The sequence below is a fragment of the Cervus canadensis genome, chromosome 20 (genome assembly GCF_019320065.1).
Source record: "Cervus canadensis isolate Bull #8, Minnesota chromosome 20, ASM1932006v1, whole genome shotgun sequence".
NCBI classification, from domain to species: Eukaryota; Metazoa; Chordata; class Mammalia; order Artiodactyla; family Cervidae; genus Cervus; species Cervus canadensis.
The window spans coordinates 22,436,339-22,462,467 of NC_057405.1; the positions used below are offsets into that span (position 1 = coordinate 22,436,339).

Here is a 26,129-nt window from a genome sequence, read left to right on the forward strand (position 1 = left end):
AAAAGAGTCGGACACCACTGAGCAACTTCACTTTCACTTTTCTCTAATGAGAATTTGCTAATAGTTATAAAACTCCTTGCTAGAAACTAGCAACGGGGCACTCTTTTGCCCCCTTCTGATGTCTATGTCAGAAGCTTTCTCTATTTATTTTATACTTTAATAAAATTGTATTACACAGAATCTCTGAGTGATCAAGCGTCCTCTCTGGCTCCGAACTGAATTCTTCTCCGGCAGCCAAGAATCCCGGCGTCTTTTGTGTGGTTCAGCAAGAACCTTTCAGAACTTCAAGCAAAGAAAAAAAGGGGCATGTGTGTGTCAAAGAGATATTTTAAATCTCAAACAGAAGACTATAAGATCTCTGTCAGTCTGTCTGGATTTATGTATGTCTCAGTATATATCTTATTTCCTGATAACACTGTTGAAGTTATAAATGAGTTCTAATTTAATTGGCCTAAAGAAAAGTAAGTGCTTACAAATCAAGCAATTCTAAATACAAGAAAAAGTAAACAAATAAATTTCAGATCCATGTGAACTGGAAAATATTTAATATTAAATATCTAGTATTAATTTTTTTTGCTAATCTAATAAGAAATAGGATGTATGTTTTTAATAATGAAGATATAAAAAAATAAAATTACATTTTATAAAGGGAAAACAAAGTAGGTCTGAATTACAGGTGGCTGTTACAAAAAGGTTTGTGGAAGGTGGACCCTGAAAAAAAGTTTTGTGCATGGTTAGGACTAAGTTTAAAATCAATTTAATTAAGTTTACCTAAATGAGTTTCAGGGGCTTCCCTGGTGGCTCAGATGGTAAAGTGTCTGCCCAGTGTGGGAGACCCAGGTTCGACCCCTGGGTTGGGAAGATCCTCTGGAGAAGGAAATGGCAACCCACTCCAGTATTCTTGCCTGGAAAAGCCCACGGACAGATGACTCTGGCAGCCTATAGTCCATGGGGACGCAAAGAGTCAGACACAACTAAGCCACTTCCCTTTCACTAAATAAGTTTAAAGTAAACTGGTGCAGAAACTTAAATTCGGCCTTTCTCTCTGTTAAGAGGACATACTTTCTTCAGATGTTGAACTGCTTTTAATAATAGATTTAAGTTTTTCTTTCCCTCTTATTGATCTGTTTTATATTTATCTTTGAAATCTTTTGTTAATTTTCGCTAAGTAAATAATTATTATTTCACAGTGACATATGATCCTACCTGACTGAGTCTTATAAACCCTTTTGATATTTATCGACAAAACTTCCTAAATAACTTGACTTCTAGCTAACTTTGGGATGCTTCAGAGGGCCCCTGAGATATCCAAAGAGCTATTAAGCTGCCTGGATTCATTGGACATGGTAACTGACACGGGAAGTACTGTTAAAGGGGTGGGGAAAAAAATGTTTTCAGGTTATATTGTATGGCTGATGCTAATATACCTATCCTAAAATTATGTGAATTTCATATAGATCTGATATGCCCTGATAAAATATGGTCAATTATATAATTCTAGTTATCATATTCCTTTGTCAATTGCAATAGAATCAGATTTTAAACATTCCTTCTTTATAAGAATACTGCTAGTTCTTCAAGATTTATGGAAAAGACTTTCTAAGATTAAACAGATAAACAAATTTTGTTATTAACAGTAAGCTGGTAGCAGACTGAAATTTGGTCTTCTCCCTGTTTAGAGAACAAACTTTTCTTAAAATGCAGCTTTCAATAACAGATTATAAATTTCTTTGCCTTTAAGTGATTTATATTTGTTTTAAAATCTTTTCCTTACTTTGGTAAAGAAAATAAACATTATTTAAGGTTATGGTACACGTAGAGAAAGCTCATTCTGCTTCTCCAAAATAACCCCTCATGCTTTGACTTTTGCTATCTTGATGTCCTTAAAACATGGCAATAGTCTGCTCTTACATCAGGAAATTAAATAAACAACAGCTAAAAGTGAAAGAGCTAGGGCTATGGGAAATCCAAGACAGCCTCTTGGCTTTTCCCGGCTCTCTGACAGACCTCATTTTTATTTGATGGGTTAAAGCCTTACCTGGCTACAGTATTAATGCTCTCACAATGAGTTCTCCAAAAAGAAAAAATTATGTTTGACTAAATATTAAGTTCTAGTTTTGTTAATTAAGGTGGTGACCCAGAGGGATGGGATGGGGAGGGATTTGGGAGGGGGGTTCAGGATGGGGAACACATGTAAATTCATGGCTGATTCATGTCAATGTATGGCAAAAACCACTACAATACTGTAAAGTAATTAGCCTCCAACTAATAAAAATAAATGAAGAAAAAAAAAAAAAAGGTCTGTGCTTACTAAGACTCATTTCTGAGATAGTTTCTTGTTATTTTATATTGCTAAAAGGTTTGAGTAAGTTATTAAAAGGACACTCTTAAGATTGTTTCTAAAGCTTATCTCAGTAACCAGTCTCTGGATAAAAGTCAGATGCTCCATGATGTACAACCAGGAGATTAACACTTAGCTATAAGCATTTAACTGAGACAGATGACATAGGGTGTACCTGGCTATACCCAATGAAAGTTCCTGACTTAAATTCTTCCTTGTGACCTTACTAACAACTGCTAGCTATATTATTTTCTATGTAGCTTGTTTCAGAAGATTATTTCTTACCTTACCAAATGTGTGACTGAGCCTGTGATAAAATGCTGGCATGTAGTTCCATATGAGATCAATAATTGTAATAATGTAACTCTAGATATGGGAAGAAGCAACAAGAGGAAATATTTTCCTGGACCAAGAGGCTAATAAGGCAGATATGGTCCAGAGACTTTTGCTACTTACAAGGCCTGGTGTAGTGACAACACATTGGGTGGCTTGGCAATGGAATCTTTGTTAGAACTGGGAATGAGCCTTCCCAGCACTGCGGGACACAATGAGCATGAAATGCCCCCAAAACATGGCCCAATATGGCTAGGAAGGGGCCCTGCTGACTGGATGTTGGCCCTTGCCAGTTGCCTCTACAAAGATGAAGTCATACGGACTTCAAGATGTTGACCTTCAACACCCCGTGGAAAGGAGTTCAGGGTGGAGACAAAAAAATAAGGCACACCAGAGTCAAGAAGGCAACGGCTTCCTCTGATGAGGACACTTGGAAAGCAGTTTGGGACCTCAAAAACCCCCTCAAGGTCTGGTTCTGACTACTGGAAAAACTGTACCTTTCACTAGATGGACTTTTGTTAGCAAAGTAATGTCTTTGCTTTTTTTTTTTTTTTTATGTCTTTGCTTTTTAATAGGCTGTCTAGGTTGGCCATAATTTCTCTTCCAAGGAGCAAGCATCTTTTAATTTCCTGGCTGCAGTCACCATCTGCAGTGATTTTGGAGTCCCCCAAAATAAAGTCTGCCACTATTTCCATTGTTTCCATCTATTTTCCATGAAGTGGTGGGACCAGATGCCATGATCTTAATTTTCTGAATGTTGAAATTTAAGCCAACTTTTTCACTCTCCTCTTTCACTTTCATCAAGAGGCTCTTTAGATCTTCTTCACTTTCTGCCGTAAGGGTGGTGTCATCTGCATATCTGAGGTTATTGGCATTTCTCCTGGCAATCTTGATTGGCCTAATAACCTGACCTTTACTCAGTTCCATTTACAATATCTCTTCTGGAGAGGCTCAGATGGTAAAATTATCTGCCTGCAATACGGGAGATGTGGGTTTGATCCCTGGGTTGGGAAGATCCCCCACATCAGTATCTGGCCTGGAGAATCCCCATAGATAGAAGAGCCTGGAGGGCTAGAGTTCATGAGGTCACAAAGAGTCAGACATGCCCAAGCAACTAATCACAGAACAGGCCAAGCACAGCAACCTGGAGAATCAGCTCTTGCTGCAGGATCCACCTTCTGTCCATTTCCACTTTTCCCTCCAGGTCTCACTACCCGCTGACCATATCGCCACAGTGTCCCTCCCAGGAGTCTTCTCACCAGTCTGAGGACATGACCTCCCAGATGTCAGGCCAGTGGGAAGTTGCTGGCACTCACCTTAGCAGCTGGCCGTCTGGTAAATCTGGTGATAATTTCACTACCCCTCAGCCCTCCCTGACCCTAGGTCTTCTCGTTGGCATTGCTGTTGTTAATTTCAGGACTTCTATAGGACACGTACGACACTTGGCTCTTCAGTAAGAGGAGCTGGTGTCATTGGCTGGCAGGACGAGGCACGGGGCTGTGTGTCCCGTTCCATTTTCTGAGAAGGAGAACACCTCACTTCCATGACGCCTTGAGCTCAGACCCAGAGGAGACAGACCAAGGGTGTAGAAAGGGTGACAGGCGCTGACTAGAAATCTGTGTGAGACGGTCTTGCTGCTGGCAGTGTCCTGGGTGTCATGGGTAGTCCGGGCTCTTCTGAAGAGTGGTCTGGGGCAATGGCTTGGCTTAGCATTCTTCCAGGTGAAACTGGAGATTTGCCAGAGGCTCATCCCCTGGAGACATTAATGGAAACCCACTCCAGGTGTCTTGCCTAGAGAATTCAATGGAAAGAAGACCTTGGTGGGTTAAAGTCCATGGGGTCGGACATGACTGAGACACTAACGTTACCACCACCATCATCATACAGGGTCACTGGTTCTTGTCCCAGTCCAACAGGTCCAACTCCCCCTATGCACTGGCACCCTTATTCTACTTTCTCTTTGCGGTCGACTTACTTGGACACCTCACAGTGGAATCAGATTATTGGTCCTTTTCTGTCTCGCTTGTTTCACTTGGCATAGTGACTTCAAACTTTATCCATTTTGCAACAGGTCAGAATTTCCTTAGTTGTTAGTTGTTCTGCAAACAATCATCTGTTTACTGTGCTTTGCATGATAACCTGACATAAATGGTCTCTGCCTTTCCTGCAATGCCTTTCTTCTATTTTAGGCTGAAGATGGTATTAAAGGTGAAGTTTTCGGTCATTTTAGGGGGTTACTCAGTTTTCCCTGACATCTCCTCTCTAGACAAGAGGTATATATGTTATTAAACTTCTGTTTTTCTCCTGATAATCTCTGTTTAATGCTGGAGAAGGAGGGCTCAAGGAAGAACCTAGAAGGGCAGAGGGAAATTGATTTTCCTCCTATATACATGCAAAGGAATAATACTCAACAGTGGAAAGGAATGAAACAGCAACCCTTGAAAGACAGGGTTAAATCTTAGATGCATATGGCTAAGTGAAAGAATCCAGTGGAAGAGGCTGCACGCAGTATGACCCCATCCTGACATTTCATGGAAAGGCAAAGCTACAGACATGAGAAGCAGATCCTGGGGTGGGGAGTTGGAAGCGACTGTTTAGGATGGATACCTGTCAACATGCATTGGTCTAAGTGTATTGCTTTGTATAGCACAATGCGTCAATCAGAATCTATTCAAGTTATTTATTGTATAAGACTGCCATAGGATGGAATACCAAATACAACAGAACCTCAGCATCACTCACTATTCCCTCACCATTCAGTTCAGTTCAGTTCAATTCAGTCACTCAGTCGTGTCCGACTCTTTCATTAGAGAAATGCAAATCAAAACTGCAAATGAGACATTACCTCACATCAGTCACAACGCCTATCATCAATAAATCTACAAACAATGCTGGAGAGGATGTAGAGAAAAGAGACCCCTCTTGTGCTGTTTGTGGGAAAGGAAACTCATATAGCCACTACGGAGGGCAGTAGGCAGGTTTAAAAAAAAATGAAAATAGAACTACCATATAATCCAGCAATCCCACTGGGTATGCTGAGACTATCATAATTCTGAAAGACATATGCATGCTCATGTTCATTGCAGCCCTGTTTACAATAACTAGGTCATGGAATCTACCTAAATGTCCATCAACAGAGAAATGGATAAGAAAAAGTGTTACATACATACAGTGTAAATTTCAGTTCAGTTCAGTCTCTCAGTCCTGCCCAGTTCTTGGTACCCCATGAACTGCAGCACGTCACGCCGTCCTGTCCATCACCAACTCCCAGAGCCTACCCAAACTCATGTCCATTGAGTCAGTAATGCCATCCAACCACCTCATCCTCTGTCGACCCCTTCTCCTCCTGCCCTCAATTGTTTGCAGCATCAGGGTCTTTTCAACTGAGTCAGCTCTTCGCATCAGGTGGCCGAAGTACTGGAGTTTCAGCTTCAACAACAGTCCATCCAATGAACACCCAGGACTGATCTCCTTTACGATGGACTGGTTGGATCTCCTTGCAGTCCAAGGGACTCTCAAGAGTCTTCTCCAATATCACAGTTGAAAAGCATCCATTCTTTGGTACTCAGCTTTCTTTATAGTCCAACTCTCACATCCATACATGACCACTGGAAAAACCATAGCCTTGACTAGACAGAACTTTTTTGGCAAAGTAATGTCTCTGCATTTTAATATATGCTGTCTAGGTTGGTCATAACTTTCCTTCAGAGGAATAAGTGTCTTTTCATTCATGGCTGCAGTCACCACGTGCAGTGATTTTAGAGCCCCCCAAAATAAAGTCAGCCATTGTTTCCACTGTTTCCCCATTTATTTTCCATGACATGATGGGACCAGATGCTATAATCTTAGTTTTCTTAATGTTGAGTTTTAAGCCAACTTTTTCACTCTCCTCTTTCACTTTCATCAAGAAGCTCTTTAGTTCTTCACTTTCTGCCATAAGGGTGGTGTCATCTCATATCTGAAGTTATTGATATTTCTCCCAGCAATCGTGATTCCAGCTTGTGCTTCCTCCAGCCCAGCTTTTCTCATGATGTACTCTGCATATAAGTTAAATAAGCAGGGTGACAATATACAGCCTTGGCATGCTCCTTTGCCTATTTGGAACCAGACTGTTGCTCCATGTCCAGTTGTAACTGTCCCTTCCTGACCTGCATACAGGTTTCTCAAGGGGCAGGTCAGGTGGTCTGGTATTCCCATCTCTTTCAGAATTTTACACAGTTTATTGTGATCCACACACTCAAAGGCTTTGACATAGTCAATAAAGCAGAAATAGAAGTTTTTCTGGAACTCTCTTGATTTTTTGATGATCCAGCAGATGTTTGCAATTTGATCTCTGGTTCCTCTGCCTTTTCTAAATCCAGCTTGAACATCTGGAAGTTCACAGTTCACCTATTGCTGAAGCCTGGCTTGGAGAATTTTGAGCATTACTTTACTAGCGTGTGAGATGAGTGCAATTGTGTGGCAGTTTGAGCATTCTTTGGCATTACCTTTCTTTTGATTGGAATGAAAACTGGCCTTTTGCAGTCCTGTGGCCACTGCTGGGTTTTCCAAATTTGCTGGCATATTGAGCGCAGCACTTTCACAGCATCATCTTTTCGGATTTGAAATAGCTCCATCACCTCCACTAGCTTTGTTCATAGTGATGCTTCCTAAGGCCCACTTGACTTCGCATTCCAGGATGTCTGGCTCTAGGTGAGTGATCACACCATCTGAGTGGTGCAGATCTTTTTGATACAGTTCTTTTGTGTATTCTTGCCACCTTTTCTTAATATCTTCTGCTTCTGTTAAGTCCATAGCATTTCTGTCCTTTATTGAACCCATTTTTGTGTGAAATGTTCCCTTGGTATCTCTAATTTTCTTGACGAGATCTCTAGTCTTTCCCGTTCTACTGTTTTCCTCTATTTCTTTGCACTGATCGCTGAGGAAGGCTTTCTTATCTGTCCTGCTGTTCTTTGGAACTCTGCATTCAAATGGGTATATCTTTCCTTTTCTCCTTTGCTTTTGGCTTCTCTTCTTTACACAGCTATTTGTAGGTCCTCATCAGACAACCATTGTGCTCTTTTGCATTTCTTTTTCTTGGGGATAGTCTTGATCCCTGTGTCCTCTTCAATGTTATGAACCTCCATCCATAGTTCATCAGGCACTGTGTCTATCAGATCTAGTCCCTTAAATCTATTGCTCACTTCCACTGTATAATCATAAGGGATTTGATTTAGGTCTTACCTGAATGGTTTGGTGGTTTTCCCCACTTTCTTCAATTTAAGTCTGAATTTGTCAAAAAGTGTAATATTACATAGCCATTAAAGGAATGAAAATGGATCCTTTGTACAGATGTGGATGGATAGTCAGTCATACAGTGAAATGAGACAGACAAAAACACACTAAGGAATGTATATTAACATATATATGGGCCTCCATGGTAGTGAAGAGGAAAAGCTAAAATTTTACATAACCACCTTCTCCTTCTCCCTCTGGAACTCAGCTGGCCCCTTGCAAAGTCTAGATCACGTAGGTACATAGTCTCAGAAAGTTGGAACTTTCAATATAGGAACTGCAGTGTATCTCACTCACCCTTGTCCCGGTCTTTGCAATCTCCCAGCCCCTGGAAACCTGCTTCATCATGCCTGTCCAGGTCAGGGATCCATAACCCCATCTTGACCACTGTTGCCACGCGTGTGAAACCCCTTAGTTTAAATCAGCCTATTAACAGCTAGTGTTGCCCACTACAGTCTGTCTATAAAAACTGTAATCCGTTTGCTTGGGACTCACAGCTTGAAGTGTTAACTCCACTGTGCCCACCAGTGTAATAAACCTGAGTTCGCCAACTCTCCGAATGTGGTGCTTGGTTTCCCGAGTACTGGTTTCTGCAACATTTCTGGAGGCCCCAGCGAGACTCCAAACACGCCGGCCCCTGGAGCCGAAGGACTGGTGGCTCGACCCGGTTGGAGTGAAGGAACCCCGAGATGAACGAGGAGGCACCCCACCTCACGGTATCCCGCGTTCCCTTTCCATCCACTGTTCCGAGTCTATGGATGGCCGAACCCCCAGTGGACTCATTGGAGGGACAGACCAACTCACCAGGAATGGCCACAGGATAAGGTAAGGCTCCGGGGCCAGTCCCCAGGCAGGAACCTACCCCAACGGGTAGAAGAGGAGACTGATCACCTCCTTGGGCTCCCAGGAAGGGAGCATCAGATAGGGAGACCTGGGGACCTGGGAGAAGCGATGCATTGTGAATGATAATCTCCTTGGGGCTCCCAGGAAGGGTGCAACAGTTAAGGAAACCTGGAGACTTGGGAGAAGGGAGGCATCATGATAGCCTCTGAATGACTGTGAGTGTGTGACTGCTGATTGCTGATTTCTGGAGTGAGAGAAATTTTTCTTACTGGAAACCACAAAACCAATTGTTTTTCCATATGCAATTAAAAACAACTAGCTTGTTAAATAGACCTGCCCAGGAGGAAGCTTGAGGTTAACACTTTCCATGTCCTTGAAATACACAGCCAGCTTTGCCTGAGACCTCAGCCTTGGGCAAACTAGAACTTCAAGGGAAGCAAAAAAAGGGGGGGGAGAGGGAGTAAAAGAGATATTTTAAACCTCAAAGAGAAAACTGTAAGATCTCTGTCAATCTGTCTGTCTGGATTTATGTATGTCTCAGTATATGTCTTTTTTTCTGATACTGTTGTTGAAGTCGTAAATGAGTTCTAATTTAATTGGCCTAAAGAACAGTAAGCGCTTACAAATCAAACAATTCTAAATACAAGAAAAAGTAACTAAATAAACTTCAGATTCACATGAAGTGAAAAATATTCTATATTAAATATCAAGTGTTCATGTTTGTTTGCTAATCTATTAAGAAAGTAGCATGTATGTTTTTAATAAAGAAGATATAAAAAATAAGATTGCATTTTATAAAGGGAAAAGAAAGTAGGTCTGACTTACAGGTGGCTGTTATAGAAAGTGATTAAAAATGTTTGTGGAAGGTAAACCCTGGGAAAAGTTTCGTGCATGGTTAGGACTGACTAAGTTTAAAATCAATTTAATTAAGTTTACCTAAATGAGTTTAAAGTAAGCTGGTCCACAAACTTAAATTTGGCCTTTCTCTCTGTTCAGAGGACATACATTCTTCAGATGTTGAACTGCTTTTAATAATAAATTTGTTTTTTTTTCTCTTAATTGATCTGTTCGGTATTTACCTTTGAAATCTTTTGTTAACTTTCGCTATTTAAATAATTATTATTTCACAAAAGATATGATCCTACCTGACTGAATGTTATAAACACTTTGGATATTTATTGACAAAACTTCCTAAATAACTTGACTTTTAGCTATCTGTGGGATACTCCAGAGGATTCCTGAGACATCCCAAAGAGCTATTAAGTTACCTGGGTTCATTGGACATGGGAAGTTACATGGGAAGTACTGCCAAAGTGGTGAAAAAAAAAAAAAAATCTTTTCAGGTTATACTGCGTGGCTGATGTTACTAATACACATATCCTAAAATTATGTGAAATTCACATAGATCTCATATGTCATGATAAAATATGGTCAATTATAATTCTAGTTATCATATTAAAGTGTTATGACCAGGTTTCTTTGTCAATCGCAATAGAATCAGATTTTAAACATGGCTTCTTTAGAATACTGCTAATTCTTCAAGATTTATGGAAAAGACTTTCTAAGATTAAATAGATAAACAAATTTTGTTATTAACACTAAGCTGGTATCAGACTGGAATTTGCTCTTTCTCTCTTTAGAGAACAAAGTTTTCTTAAAATGTTGCTTTCAATTACAGACTATAAATTTCTTTGCCTTTAAGTGATTTATGTTTGTTTTTAAAATCTTTTTGTTACTTTGGTAAAGTAAATAAACATTATTTAAGGTTATGGTACATGTAGACAAGGGTCATTCTGCTTCTACAAAAAATAACCCCTCATGGTTAGACTTTTGCTATCTTGATGTCCTTAAAACATGGTGATACACGAGGTACCATTACACGCCAGTCAGGATGGCTGCTATCCAAAAATCTACAAGCAATAAATGCTGGAGAGGGTGTGGAGAAAAGGGAACCCTCTTACACTGTTGGTGGGAATGCAAACTAGTACAGCCGCTATGGAGAACAGTGTGGAGATTCCTTAAAAAACTGGAATTAGAAATGCCATATGACCTAGCAATCCCACTGCTGGCATACACACCGAGGAAACCAGATCTGAAAGAGACACGTGCACGCCAATGTTCATCACAGCACTGTTTATAGTTGCCAGGACACGGAAGCAACCTAGATGCCCATCAGCAGATGAATGGATAAGGAAGCTGTGGTACATATACACAAAGGAATATTACTCAGCCATTAAAAAGAATTCATTTGAATCAGTTCTAATGAGATGGATGAAACTGGAGCCCATTATACAGAGTGAAGTAAGCAAGAAAGATAAACACCAATACAGTATACTAATGCATATATATAGAATTTAAAATGATGGTAACGATAACCCAATATGCAGAACAGAAAAAGAGACACAGATGTACAGAACAGACTTTGGGACTCAGTGGGAAAAGCTGAGGGTGGGATGTTTTGAGAGAACAGCATTGAAACAAGTATACTATCAAGGGTGAAACAGACCACCAGCCCAGGTTGGATGCATGAGACAAGTGCTCAGGGCTGGTGCACTGGGAAGACCCAGAGGGATGGGATGGGGAACACATGGAAATCCATGGCTGATTCATGTCAATGTATGGCAAAAACCACTAGAATATTGTAAAGTAATTAGCCTCCAACTAATAAATGAAAAAAAAAAAGAATTAAAAAAAAAACATGGTGATAGTCTGCTCTTAAATCAGGAAATTAAAAATAAATAAACAACAGCTAAAAATCAAAGAGCTAGGCCTATGGGAAATCCAAGACAGCCACTTGGCTTTTACCGGCTCCCTGACAGACCTAATTTTTATTGATGGGTTAAAGCCTTACCCGTCTACTGTGTTAATGCCCTCAAAATGAGTTCTCCAAAAAGAAAACAAAGTTATGTTTCACTAAATATTAAGTTCTAGTTTTCTTAATTAAGGTCTGTGCTTGCTATGACTCACTTCTGAGATAGTTCCTTGTTATGTTATATTGCTAAAAGGTTTGATTAAGTTATTTAAAAGCACACTCTAAGATTGTTTCTAAAGCTTATCTCAGCAACCAGTCTTTGGATAAAAGTCAGATGCTCCATGATGTACAACCAGGAGATTAACACTTGGTTATAATCATTTAACTGAGACAGATGACCTGGGGTATACCCGGCTATACCCAATGAAAGTTCTTGACTTAAATTCTTGCTTGTGACCTTACTAACAACTGCTAGCTATATTGTTTTCTATGTAGCTTGTTTCAGAAGATTATTTCTTATGTTACCAAATCTGTGACTGAGCCTGTGATAAAATGCTGGCATGTAGTTCCATATGAGATCAATAATTGTAATAATGTAACTCTAGATATGGGAAGAAGCAACAAGAGGAAATATTTTCCTGGACCAAGAGGCTAATAAGGCAGATATGGTCCAGAGATTTTGCTACTTACAAGGCCTGGTGTAGTGACAACACATTGGGTGGCTTGTCAAAGGAATCTTTGTTGGAACTGGGAATGAGCGTTCCCAGCACCGCAGGACACAATGACAATGAAATGCCCCCCAAACATGGCCCAATATGACTATGAAGGGGTCCTGATGACTGAAAGTTGGCCCTTGCCAGCTGTCTCTATAAAGATTAAGTCACGACCACTACAAGATGCTGACCTTCAACACCCCCTTGAAAGGAGTTCGGGGTGGAGAGAAAAAATAAGGCACTCTGTGTTCCGGGGAAACACAGAAAAACAGGCCTTCAGATAGTCAGATGTTGTCAGGCAAAGATTTTTATGAGTGCAAATTCTTGCATCTTCTCATACCTAGAGAAACACTAATGTCACCAACCAAGGTCTGGACCTTGTTCTCCTGGCTAGCCCCACAGCAGCTTTCCTACATCGATTAATCTTTGGGCCAAATATCTTTAACATTCTTGTTGAGTTTGTTTCTCCAAGTGGTAGTACGACAAGAATATCCCCTGGCCAACACCCAGACAATGCTAGAACAGGCTGCCTTATCATTTTGTGCACTCCATCTCCCTCTGTAAATGCACCCCAAGGTCCTCAGGCTATTCTCCCTTTGAGAACTTACATGGGAGACCAACCCCAGTGATAAAAAACAAAAGGTCAAGGGAGACCACAAACAACTAGCTGACCTGGAGCTGTCCTGACACCTCCAGGCCCTGGGAACGTCTTCAGCCATATCGCCTGAGAAAACTTAGAAAGGACACCCATTCCATTGGGCAATTGGGTTGATGCCTTTCAGCCAGGAGATGAGCGATGAGTTAAAGATTAGGAAAAAAAGAAAAAACCCACTTCAGCCAGTTTGGACAGGCCCTCACACAGTCATCCTGGCAATCCCTACTGCTGTTAAAGTTATAGGTGTCATCCCTTGGATCCACCACACCAGAGTCAAGAAGGCAGCGGTTTCCTGTGATGAGGACACCTGGAAAGCAGTTCGGGACCCCCCCCCCCCCAAGACCCCCTCGAGGTCTGGTTCCAGAAACAACGGGCCTCACTCGCGAAGGACGCTGAGCCCTGCTCTAGTCATTCCACAAACTGACTAGTCCACGCACGGCGGAAGCTTGAGGATTCTTCAGCCTTGTTCCAGCCACACTCTGGCAGCTGGCTGGTCAATGTACGGCGGAAGCTTGAGGATCCGACTATCAAAATATCAGTGGATTTTCACTGTCCAGCCTGGCCTCTCTCCCTGATTGGTATCATCGCTGTGCTCTTTGCTACAGCACTAGGTTCAGTCGCTCCCCAGGACTAGGATTTGGGTCAGAAGCTGCAGTTAACTGCTATCTCACTGTAGTGGGAAGCCTCATTCTGATTAGATGTCTCTTATGACCGATTATCCCTACTAACTCAACTGCCTACTGTATTGCTGAGCCCCCTTCATGACGGGCTCAGCTGCTACGGCCGTGACAACCCACAGACGGGGAGAACACCTTTTCTGGTGTTCAGTTATCTGACACGTGCAGCCTCTTTGCAGCCTCTCGGTGTCCCTTGCCGTAACAGATGGTGCCGCCCCCATCAAGGCCTTTTCTTTGTTTGTGAGACGGATGCTTACTCATGTCTACCAGTCAATTGGTTGGGTATCTGCACCTTAGCTTTCCTCACTCTTCAGATGAGTATTGTTCCTAACACCCAGACTCTCACTGTACCTCTGGCAGCACATACACAGTCAAAAGGAGCCATCCAGCTTATATGCCTACTAGCTGGTCTGGGTATCACAGCCGGGATAGGTATGGGAATAGGAAAAATTGCATTATCAACGGCCTTTTAACATATACTATCCAAAGACTTCACAGACAACATTGAGAGAGTGGCCAAATCTTTAGTGGCCTTACAGGACCAACTAGACTCCCTGGCTGAGGTGCTTTTACAAAATAGGAGAGGGCTAGACCAACCAGACCATCCTAAAGGAGATCAGTCCTGGGTGTTCATTGGAAGGACTGATGCTGAAGCTGAAACTTCACTACTTTGGCCACCTCATGAGAAGAGTTGACTCATTGGAAAAGACTCTGATGCTGGGAGGGATTGGGGGCAGGAGGAGAAGGGGACGACAGAGGATGAGATGGCTGGATGGCATCACCGACTCAATGGGCATGAGTTAGAGTAAACTCCGGGTGTTGGTGATGGACAGGGAGGCCAGGTGTGCTGCGATTCATGGGGTCGCAAAGAGTCGGACACGACTGAGCGACTGAACTGAACTGAACTGAGACCTACTGCCAGTTGTAAAGGGAGGACTCTGCCTCTTCTTGAGTGAAGAATGCTGCTTTTATGCAACCCAAGCAGAAATAGTCAGTGACAGGGCCCAACACCTAAGGGAATAAATCATGAAAAGGAGAGAGAAACTAGCTACTTCCTGGGCCAGTCCTCTCTTCATGGTCTTTGTGGTCCTCTTGTTTGGCCCTGTGTGCTCAATGCAATTACCCAGTTCCTAACCTCTTGGATTGAATCCATAAAGCTACACATGCTAATAGTTCAATATAGCCCCCTAAATGATGTGGAGCTCTGAATACCCTACCAAAAACACGAGATGATGCTTTCTACAACAAGTGATAGAAGCATCAAGAGGGGGGAATGAAAAGGAAAAGTTGAAATTTTACACCACCTCCTTCTCCTTCTGCATCTGTAACTCAGCTGGCCCCTTGTAAAGTCTAGATCATGTAGGTCACGTGGTCTCAGAAAGTGGGGACTTGCAATACTAAGAACCGGAGTTTATCTCACTCACCCTTGTCCGGCTCTTTGCAATCGCCCAGCCCCTGCAAACCTGCTTCTTCATGTCTGTCCAGGCCAGGCATCCCCCCACCCTATCTTGACCATGGCTCTTGCGCACGTGGAACCCCTTAGTTTAAACCAGCCTATTAACAGCTAGTGTTGCCCACTACAGTCTGTCTATAGAAACTCTGTAATCCCCTTGTTCAGGACTCAGAGCCTGGAGTGTTAACTCCTCTGGGCCGCCGGCATAATCAACCTGAGCTCTCCAGCTCTCCCAGTGTGGTGCTTGGTTTCTGCAACAGCAGCTCAGCTGGTAAAGAATCCTCCTGTGAGGCAGGAGACCCCAGTTCAATTCCTGGGTTGGGAAGATCCCCTGAGAAAGGATAAGCTACATACTCCACTATTTTTGGGCTGCCCGTGTGGCTCAGATGGTAAAGAAACTGCCTGCAATGTCGGAAAGCTGACTTTGATCTCTGGTTTGGGAAGATACCCTGGAGAAGGGCCTGGCACCACACTCTAGTATACTGTTGTGGAGAATTCCCTTTGACAGAGGAGCCTGCAGGATACAGTCCATTGCCAGAGGAGCCTTGCAGGCCACAGTGTGAACAGGATTCAGCAACTAAGCAAAGCATATATAGAAAAATGGGAGTGATCAACTTATCTACAGAGCTCAAGTAGAGGCGCATTACAGAGAACGAGACTGTGGACACAGCAGGGGAAGGAGGGGGCGCCAAATGGGACTAGCACTGACATATATACACTGCCATGTGTAAACAAATAGCTAGTGGAAAGTGGCTGTGTAGCATACGGAGCTCAGCTTGGTGCTCTGCATTGGTCTCAAGAGGAGGAATGAAGGGGTGGGCGGTAGGCTCAAAGGGGGCTGGATATATGTATACATATGAACGATTCACTTCACTGTACAGCAGAGAGGAAATAACATTGTAGAATGATTATAAAACAATTTAAACAAGAAAAAAAGAGAGCAGTAAAAATGTGAATATCCAGAATTCCCTGCTGTTCCTGGTGCTAGAACTCTGCGCTCCCAAATCAGAGAGCCCAGATTCGATTCCTAGTCTGGGAACTATATCCCACAGACCACAAGTGAGACCCACAACAGCCAAATAAACAAAATTTTGAAAATAAGGATGCCACAGACAGCATAAAAAAAATAAAACGTATCCATATATTTTTGATAAATGTTATAAAAGATGGGGACATTTCCTTTTCAGGAAAAGACCTGAAGATTATTAGAAATGAATTAAGGAAATTGAAAGACAAACAAAAAGCAACAACTGAAATAATATTATGACAAACCAAAGAAGTCAGACACAAATGAAAACATGATCTGACTTTTATGAAATCCTAGAGAATCGATCTAATCTCTGGAGACCAGCAGATCACTGGCTGCCTGGCCTTGAGCAAACTGGTTGGGAAAAGGACAAGAGACAGTTTGGGGTTAGGAAACATTCTGTATCTTGCCTGTGGTGGCTATACCTGGGTGCATTTATGTCAGAAATCATAAAACTATACCCCTAAATGAAGTTTTCTTGCATGTAGATTATATTAAACTCATGAAAAGATACTTAACAGGGTTTGTCACTAGAGAAATGCAATTTAAAACCACAATGAGAAACCACCTCACATCTAAGATAGCTTCAATGTAAAGATCAGAAACAACAGAATATAACAAGAGTGGAGAGGATTAACAAGTGGTGGGAGAATGTGGAGACCCTGGAACCCTGTATCTTGCTGGGGAGAATGAAAGAAGATGTGACCCCTGTGGAAAAGAGTTCACAGACTGCTCAAAATGTTAAAATTACCATATGACCTGGCAATACTAGTCCTAGGTATAAACCCAAAAGAATTGCCAGTAGGGACTCCAACAAATACTTCTACATGAATATTCATAGCAGCACCATTCACAACAGCCAAAAGGGAGATGCAACTGAAACTTTTATCAGTGGGGCAATGGATAAACAAAATGTCTTACATACAGTCACCCCTCAAACAACACAGATTTGAACTGCACAGGTCCACTCACAGCTGGATTTTTTTTAAATAAATACATACTATGACATGTCCCATGGTTTTTGAATCCACAGAACTTAAACTGAGGTTATGGAGGTCTGAATGCAAATTGTATAGAGATTTTTGACTATATGGAGAGTCTTAATACTTTTTTGCTGTCATAGACCTAATTTTGTAAAGGGAATGGTGCTCAGAGATACAGCTTGGTACTGTCGTCTCCACCTGCCTACCTCCCGTCTTCATTTTGACTCTAAGAGATGGCCCAGTGTCAGCAGGGCCCACAGCCATGACTTTCCAACTCTACTCTGTTCCTCCAGGTTCCCCCCACCCCCCGCCGTAGTTGTCATCGCTTCTTGTTTCTCAGGCCCAAACAATTCCATTCTTGGCTCCTTCCTTTTCCACCAACTCCAGACATGAAGAAAAATAAAGTTGATTCTGTCTTAGAGATATATCTGGTTTTACCCACGTATGAACACTCGCTTCATTACTTTACTGGTAACACTGACTTCCTAGATAGCTCAGATGGTAAAGAATCTGTATGCAATGCAGGAGACGCCACTTCGATTCCTGGCTTGGGAAGATCTGCTAAAGAAGGGATAGGCTACCCACTCCAGTACTCTGACCTGGAGAATTCCATGGACTGTACAGTCCATGTGGTTGGAAAGAGTAGGACACGACAGAGTCACTCTCATTCATTCACTCACTGACTCAGTACCGGGCAGCAGGGAAACAGGTTTTAAGTAAATGCTTCTTAATTAACTGCCCATCTAGACGGAATAAAATCAAAAGTCAGTTCCAAGTAAATAGTGAATCTAAGTGGGAAGGGAAGAAAAACCAGTAGATGACATAAGGGAATCTCTTCATGATCTCAGGGAGGCAAAAATCCAAGGGCAGGGAATCATGTCTGCCGAGCTCATGATGCATCTCCAGTGTAGATAGGCAGTATTTACAGAGGGAACATAAAGGAAACTTCAACACCATCTGGGGAAATCGACACACATGCAAGTCATATAGAGTTCTTAATGATCAGATTGAATGTCTTATAAATGTCACTTCTTATTAGTCTAACATCTAGTGCAATCCTAATTAAGAACCATTCAGATGGAATTTCAGGATAAACTGATTCTAAGTTTCACATAGAACAATGAGCAAGAATACCTAGGAAAGCCCTGAGGGAAAAAGATACCAGGTCCAGTGATGAGGTATGATAAGGCCTACCAGGAGATAAGACAGATTCAAAGCCAGGATCATTATCAATTTTTTGAACAATCCAGGCCACTACTATTACAAGCTCCATTATTGGCTTAGGTACCACTACCAAAAACACTAAGGCTGTCTTGTTAGGTGCCTCCCGTCAGAGATCTCTGCTCTTTGCTTATTTCTTGTTTTTCACTCAGATCATTTATTAAAAGTGACAGCTGGATGACCCCATTTATGTTGATGCAACACAAAAAGTCACATACATACTGAGAGCGTCAATAGCCTCTGTAGGCAGGTTAGAGGTGCACAGGTGGCAGGGGGAAATAAAACTGCAATCGGTGGACTTTCTTACATTCCTTTTATCTTTGAAAATTCTGTGTTGTCATGACAATACCTGGTTCTGCCTGAACTTAACTTTGTCTCAAATTTTGAGCTTACCAATTCATTTTTCTCTTGGAAATGTCTTCCTTAGACTATGCTAATGTATTTTTTAAAAAAAAGTTTTTGCATTTCTGTGTCTCTTTTTCTGTTTTGCATATAGGGTTATCATTGCCATCTTTCTAAATTCCATATATATGTGTTAGTATGGAAATCTGCCTTTCTTCAAGATTCCTGTCACCTGTTTTATGGCCAGGCATGACTCACTTTGTGCCAATGCTGTCTCAAAATCAATGTGGTAGGTGAGGCGCCTGGTGCAACTCTCTCAGCTTCGAGGCGTTTCTTTTCTCTAATGGCAACTTCCCTGGTGGCTCAGACCATAAAGCGTCTGCCTACAATGCGGGAGACCCGGATTCAATCCCTACGTCGGGAAGATCTCCTGGAGAAGGAAATGGAAACACACTCCAGTATTCTTGCCTGGAAATTCCCAAGGATGGAGGAACCTGGTAGGCTATAATCAGTCCATGGGGTCGAAAAGATTCGGACACCACTGAGCGACTTCACTTTCACTTTTCTCTAATGAGAATTTGCTAACATGTATATAACTCCTTGCTAGAAACTAGCAACGGGGCACCCTTTCTGCCCTCTTCTGATGTCTATGTCAGAAGCTTTCTCTATCTCTTTTATACTTTAATAAAACTTAATTGTATTAAAAGCTCTGAGCAATCAAGCCTCATCACTGGCCCCAGATCAGATTCCTCCTCTCCAGAGGCCAAGAATCCTGGTGTCATTCACAGTTCATCACAGCAACCTTTCAATACAAAAAAGATCCTTCCAGAACTAACAGTCTTTTAGTAGTACAGAGTTGAGGATTAAAAATGAAAATAGATATGATCCCCCTAATTTGTGTGGCTTCACATGTGGCACCATGTGGGTCAGGAAGATCCCCTGGAGGACGGCATGGCAACCCATCCAGTATTCTTCTTGGAGAATACCATGGACAGAGGAGCCTGGCAGGCGACAGCACATAGGGTCGCACAGAGTGGGACACCAATAAACTGACCTTGCGCTCACACGCCCTAATTTGTCAGGAAATAGCTGGAGCAACACGCTGCTTTGACCTTGGAGTACAGAATGAAGCAGGGCAAAGGCTAACAGAATTGTGCCAAGTGAACACACTAGTCACAGCAAGTACCCGCTTCCAACATCACAAGAGACGACCCTATGCATGGACATCACCAGATGGTCAACAACAAAATCAGAGTGATTATATTCTGTGCAGCCGAAGATGGAGAAGCTGTATACAGTCAGCAAAAACAAGACTGGGAGCTGACTGTGGCTCAAATCATGAACTCCTTATTGTCAACTTCAGATTTCAACTGAAGAAAGTAGGGAAAACCAATAGACCATTCAGGTATGACCTAAATCATATCCCTTACAATCAGACAGTGGAAGTGAAAACAGATTCAAGGGATTAGATCTGGTAGACAGAGTACCTGAAAAACTATGGACAGAAGTTGGTGACATTGTATACGGAGCAGTGATCAAGACCATCCCCAAGAAAAAGAAAGGCAAAAAGGCAAAATGGCTGTCTGAGGAGGACTTACAAATAGCTATAAAAGAAGAGAAGCAAAAGGCAAAGGAGAAAATGAAAGATATTCCCATTTGATGCAGAGTTCCAGAGAATAGGAAGGAGAGATCAGAAAGCCTTCCTCAGTGATCAATGCAAAGAAATAGAGGAAAACAACAGACTACGAAAGAGTAGAGATAGCTCCAACAAAATTAGAGACACTAAGGGAACTTCTCCTACCAAGAGAGGCACAATAAAAGACAGAAATCGTATGGACCTAACAGACATAGAAGATATTAAGACGAGGTGGCAAGAATACACAGAAGAATTATGGAAAAAAAGATCTTCACATCCCCAGATAATCACCATGGTGTGATCACTCACCTAGAGTCATACATTCTGGAATTCGAAGTCAAATGGGCCTTAGGAAGCATTGCTATGAACAAAGAAAGTGCAGGTGATGGAATTCCAGTTGAGCTATTTCAAATCCTAAAAGATGATGCTGTGAAAGTGCTGCACTCAGTATGCCAGCAAATTTGGAAAACTCAGCAGTGGCCACAGAACTGGAAAAGGTCACTTTTCATTCCAATCCCAAAGAAAGGCAATGGCAAAGAATGCTCAAACTACCACACTATTGCACTCATCTCACACGTTAGCAGCGTAATGCTCAAAATTCTCCAAACAGGTCAAAAGTAAATGAATCGTGAACTTCCAGATGTTCAAGTTGTATTTAGAAAAAGTAGAGGAACCAGAGACCAAATTGCCAGCATCCCTGGCATCATTGGAAAAGCAAGAGAGGTCCAGAAAAACATCTCCCTCTGTCTAATTGACTACCCCAAAGCCACTGACTGTGTGGATCACAGCAGACTGTGTAAAATTCTTCAAGAGATGGGAACACCAGACCACCTGACCTTCCTCATGAGAAATCTGTATGCAGGTCGAGAAGCAGCAGTTAGACCTGGACATGGAACAACAGACTGGTTCCAAATTGGGAAAAGAGTAAGTCAAGGCTGTATATTATCATTCTCTTTATTTAACTGATATGCAGAGTACATCCGGAGAAATGCTGATGGATGCTTGGATGAAGCCCAAGCTGGAATCAAGAGTGCCAGGAGAAATATCAATAACCTCAGATATGCAGATGACACCACACTTATGGCAGAAAGCAAAGAGGAACTGGAGAGCATCTTGATGATGATAAAAGAGAGAGAAAAAACTGGCTTGAAACTGAACATTTGAAAAAACAAAGATCATGGCATATGGTCCCATGACACCATGGCATATACATAGGGAAACAGTGGAAACAGTGAGAAACATTATTATCTTGGACTCCAAAATCACTGCAGATTGTGACTGCTGCCAGGAAGTTAAAAGATGCTTGCTCCTAGGTAGAAAAGATATGACCAACATAGACAGCATATTAAAAAGCAGAGACATTACTTTGCCAACAAAGGTCCATCTATGGAGTCAAAGCTGTGGTTTTTCCAGTAGACATGCATGGATGTGAGAGTTGGACTATAAAGAAAGCTGGGTGCCAAAGAATTGATGCTTTAGAACTGTGGTATTGGAGAAGGCTCTTGACAGTCCTTTGGACAGCAAAGAGATCAAACGAGTCCATCCTAAAGGAAATCAGTCCTGAATATTCACTGGAAGGACTGGTGCTGAACCAGAAACTCCAATACCCTGGCCATCTCCTGAGAAGAACTGACTTATCTGAAAAGACCCTGAGGCTGGGAAAGACTGATGGTGGGAGGAGAAGGGCATGACAGAGGAAGAGATGCTGGATAGCATCACCGACTCAATGGACATGAGCTTGAGTAATCTCTGGGAGTTGGTGAAGGACTGGGAGTTCTGGTGTGCTGTAGTCCATGGGTTCGCAAAGAGCTGGACACAACTGAGTAACTGAAGTGAACAGAACCCTAATTTGTTTCGAAATTACTGTCACAGACAATATGAGGAGGGCTGAAATACACATGCAGGTACAAAATGAACAATGAAAGCAACAAATTTGCACCCTCCAAACACTCTGATAGGCAGAACAGACAGGAGACATGTGAAACAGCAGATACATACAAACCTCTGTCATTCCTGAAGATGTGTTCATTAAGTGAAGTCTATGGAAGGGTCTGTGTTTGAAGATGCAAGTTCGATGAAACAGCTGCCTCTAGACATGCCTATCTTAAGAAAATTCCTACCTTGCCCCTGTCTGGATTCCACCTCAAAAAATGGGGTCAACTTCACCCTCCATATCTAGACACTTGGAAACTGTAATAAAATGGAAGGAACACAAAGGCAGCCGTGGTGCACCCACTCCCCAGCTGTGATCCGAGCTCACCTGTCCTTCAGTCCAGCTGCCTTTCTCACCAATGGGGATAGGACGGCTACTGGCAGGGCCACAGAGCTGTGTCTGCTCAAGTCAGGGTCACCCAAATGACCCGCCTGAAAGGCTGAAGTCTGAGCCACAGGCCACACAGCGAGTGTATGTTGTGAACGTTCGGAGTCTAGGACAACACATTCCCACCAGGACGGTGGAACCTTGGACTTCACTCATAGGCTGCCCTATTCTCCCCTCCCATTCATTTGGGAAAACTCAACTGCCTTCCCAGCCTTCAGTCCAGAAAGTTGTTTCAGTCTCTGAGACCCAGGCTGGCCTTGGGAACCTCTGCTCAGGGACAATGTCTGGATGACCTGATACACCCCTACAGGCTGGGTTACAGCTCTGCTGCTCGTCGGGAAGCAGATGAGCACTGGCCAGGTCAGGAGGGCAAGAGGCTGGTCCAGACAATGCCCTGGTGCCCGGCAAGTCTTCTTGAATTTCAGTTTCCCCATCTCTAAAAGTCAATGACCAGATTTCCCAACACCACTTTTTGAAGAAACTGTCTTTGTTTTTCTCCATTGTGTGTTCCTTTTATGTTTAATTTTGCATTTTAAGGAAAGATGGCATCCTAGCTGTTACCATGGCCTACCTTCACTGAAAACCTAGCTATAACCCATAGGAATGTCACTTTTTCAATTTTTTAAATATATTTTCAGAGAGTGAAATTCATTACAAAATTTATTATTTTTACATACACCTTTTGGAGGCTGTTTGTGGTGTCTGCATTATGAATATATTTTCTCACTGCTATAAAACTTCTGACAGATGATGCTTGACACATGTAATTGCAATGTAGGGAACAGAAAATTGTATACATGACAACAGGGGAAAGTAGTGAATGTGATCAGTCAAAGTAGCTGTCATAGAAATGAATTTATCCTAGATTTACTTGGGCCTGGAGTGCTAGGCTAAAATGTAACACTCAGTTGTTGCTATATTGGTCCCATGAAATCCTTTTACTGTTTCATTGCAAATTAGGTCAAGTATTAAGAAAAGTATCCCCCAAAAATATATACTATGTAAGTCAGAGAAAGGCAACTAATGTATACTAATGCATGGGTATGGAATCTAGAAAGATGCTACTGATGAACCTATTTGTAAGGCAGCTATGGAGATACAGACATAGAGAACAGACTACAGACTTGTGGACACAGTCCAGGAACAGAGGTGGGACCAACTGTGGAAACATCATGGAGACATTTGTATTATCTTATGTAACCAGAGCAGGTGGGAATTTGCTCTGTGACAGATGGAGGTCAGCCTAGTGCTCTGTGACAACCTAGAGGGGTGGGATTGGCAGGGAGAAGGGAGGGGGTTTCAGCAGCAAGGGACAGATGTACACCCGTGGCTGAGTCACCCTGATGTATGTGAGAAAACAACACAAGATTGTAAAATAATTGTTTTCCCATTTAAAAAAAATAGAAAGAAACACTATGTAGTGAACAGAAAATTAAAGGCTATTGAGAAAGACAGACGAGCTTGACTTTCCATCATAGAAAAACATTTCTGATGTTAATAGCATTTTCACTGCTATGACTACATCTGAAGAAGCTTTAAATAAATCCTTTAGATTGGCCTTCATATAACAACATTATAGGAGACAAAAATTGACTTTTTTTCTCTGAAGAGAGTAAAAAGTGAAATATTTGTTATGGTTATATTTTTTAATATCCATAAAAAGGATCAACTTCAGTTTAAATACTTTTTGCTTTATCAAATAAGGTATAAAATATTCAATTATACATATTTAAACACTATTATTTTTAGAATCAGTCATCTCTTCATACTGACAGCATGTTTCCAATGCTTCCACAGTACCACAAATAACTATATTTCTGAAAAGTCATGAACTCTGGAAAAATAACACATAAACAGCACAAATGAGGCAGTCTGCCATCCTAATGAGGGAAGGTGACCCTCGTCACCCCTAGTGATTAGTGAGGCTGAGCATGTAAAACTTACACATTTGTGTGTCTTTGGAGAAATGTCATAAAGTTGAGAGTCCAGAAACATATCCAAGCACCCATGGTCATCGCATCTGTGACAAACAAGGGGAGACCATATAAAAGGGAACAAGAAAGCCTCTTCAGTAAATGTCCATGGAAAACCAGACAGCTACATCCAAAGCATTCTATTGGTTTTTATCTCATACCACCTCAATATCAGTGAAACACATCAACACAAAGACTGACGTTATGAGATGTCTAGAAATAAGCATAGGTCGTAGGCTCCTTAACATCACAGTCTGCTTCACATTTGGTGGGCAGAAGCAGAAATGGGACTCTTCAAGTGAGGGAAACAGGAAAACAAACTACGCCAATGGCTTTCCATCCAATTGAACAGCTTTGCAATGGAGAAGCTAAGCAGTCACAAATCAGAAAGATGCTAAACTGAACATGAGAGACCACTTGCAAGTGGTGTATCTGATAAGGGGCTCACATGGAAAATAGACTAATTGCAAACAGCACTCAGGTCCTGAGAAAACACACCACCCTTGTCCTTCCCCCAAACCAACTCCAAGTTAACCTTTCTCTCTCTCTAACCTGGACCTAAAACCTAACCCTAAGCTAACAATATACATGAGCATTCAAAGCCATCCATCCATCCACAGGTGAGACAGAGAGAAAGAGAAGCAGGAAGACATAGACTGAATTCAGAAAGGAAAAGAAAGAGACACATCTAGAGAGAGACACTGAACAAAAGAGAGGAAATGAGTAGATTGTACAGACTTTTCATAAATCTGTCTCGAAGTTAGAGGCAAGGACAGTGCCCATCCACCCCAGATGGCCGAAATGACCCAAGGTAATAAGAGTAAAAGACAAGAATGCAGGGGGCCATTACAAGCTCCCTCAGAAGCTGAGCTGGGACAACTGACCCAGAATCTCGATGGAAAAAGAGGACCAGAAAGTTGGCCAGTCTTTTATATAAGAGAGAAGGCGACCATCGAGACTACGTTTCGGTCCTCCAATTGGGGGGTGGGGTCTTGAAAAGGCAGGAAGGGGACTGTCTTTTCCTAGGTCCCAGAGCCCATCCAGGCCTGTTTCTGCCCCATCCTGTGCTAGGTCAGCCCTGTATTGAATCCTTCCTTTGGGAAGTCTCAGTGCACAAACTCCATGAGATACCAGCCCCAGGTGGAAAGGCATGGGGGTCTCGGAGGTTGACAGATCTGGAAAGGAGATGGGAAAATGACCCCCGCTTGGCAGATGGAAAGACTGGGGCAGCCCTGAGGGGCACATGCTTGTCCAGGGCCACGTCACTTATGAGAAGGAGGAGCCTGGTCTGAAAGCAAGTGGTTTTCCCCACTTTCTTCAATTTAAGTCTGAATTTGGCAATAAGTGTTATATTACATAGCCATTAAAGGAATGAAAATGGGTCCTTTGTAGAGATATGGATGGATAGTCAGTCATACAGTGAAATGAGACAGACAAAAACACACTAAGGAATGTATATTAACATGTATATGGGCCTCCATGGTAGTGAAGAGGAAAAGCTAAAATTTTACATAACCACCTTCTCCTTCTCCCTCTGGAACTCAGCTGGCCCCTTGCAAAGTCTAGATCACATAGGTACATAGTCT

The 26,129-nt window shown here is 42.1% G+C and overlaps 1 long non-coding RNA gene across 1 annotated transcript in view; it reads right to left on the reverse strand.

Annotated features, from left to right (window-relative positions):
* LOC122422614 overlaps positions 1-26,129 on the reverse strand; it is a 120,864-nt gene that overhangs the window by 10,414 nt on the left and 84,321 nt on the right. The window contains exon 2 of the long non-coding RNA XR_006263919.1: positions 24,515-24,590. This is a non-coding gene — a long non-coding RNA (uncharacterized LOC122422614). The remainder of the gene's footprint in view (positions 1-24,514; positions 24,591-26,129) is intronic.